Here is a 1,230-nt window from a genome sequence, read left to right on the forward strand (position 1 = left end):
TTTGCAGCACGCGCCATCTGTTACAGAAGCAATGAGTTACGCTACAAATTTGACTTGGTTGGGCGGAAGCTAGTCGAAGGGTTCATCCTTAACGGTGGACGAATTATTTCAAACCGCATCAAAACAAAGTTTAAAACAACATCACCCAATCAACACTAGGATGTGCAAATAAAGCATATTTGGTTCAAGAGGCAGAAGAAAATATACAAATTATACGATAACGAAGATGTTCAGGTCAACTTCGTCGCGGCACGGAACATGCTAGCAAGTATGTAGTACCAGACACCAATGAAAAATGATGTGGGGAGTTGTAATTCGATGAAATCCATCATATAAATCATTTACGATGTGGTTACGTCTTTTTGTATTTCAGGTGACGATATATAAAAACCAAATTGACCACACTGAATTAGACAGAAGACGATTCGGGATTGCTTAACGTTCCTAGCGAAACAATAGGTAGGATTGACTCACATCGATAAGAACATGATCAGCTGTGGCTCTATAGTCTCCAGGTTCTAGGATGGACTCCTCCTTATATTTTTGTTCCTGAAACAGGAGCTACGAGGGAATTACAATATCGACCATCCAACGTCCCATCTCCTTCTTCTTGTTTGGCGCTGTAACCACCTAAGCGATTTTACACGAGTTCAACAAAGCACGGCAGTCGTTTCTCTTCTGCGACAACTGACGCCGATTGAAAATGCCAATTGAACCCAAGTCCCCCACCTGGTCTAACCAACGTAGAGGAGGCCTCCATCTTCCACTACCGGCGGGTTGCGACTTGAATATGTTCATTCCTGGAGCGTTTATGTTATTTCGTACGACATGTCCAAGTCAGCGCAGCCGCTGTATTTTAAACCGTTGCAATATGTTTATGCTCTGCGCCATACACCAAAAGCGCTTTCGTACGTCGGGAGAGGACTGCAATTCTCAATTGCTTACTCAGTCCAAGTAGCACTTTTTGGCATGGATGATTCTGCTTTGGATTTCAATGTTAATGCCGGTTCCCTAGTAAACGAAAATCTCTACTCTGTCGTAATTATAACTTTTAACAGTAGCCGCATAATGGCTATTCGTACCTCGTCATAGTCGGGGGGTTCTGACAAAAAAAAAAATTTTATTTATTTGCACTTTTATTTCAACATACTACATAGCATGCTACATCATGATAAAAACATAGTAAGGTAGAACCGTTCTCTCAATTCGTCGGTCACGATTTTTTTTTTT

This window comes from Rhagoletis zephyria, unplaced genomic scaffold, assembly GCF_001687245.7.
Source record: "Rhagoletis zephyria isolate East Lansing unplaced genomic scaffold, Rhagoletis_zephyria_1.1 Rzeph_scaffold_08849, whole genome shotgun sequence".
Taxonomy (NCBI): domain Eukaryota; kingdom Metazoa; phylum Arthropoda; class Insecta; order Diptera; family Tephritidae; genus Rhagoletis; species Rhagoletis zephyria.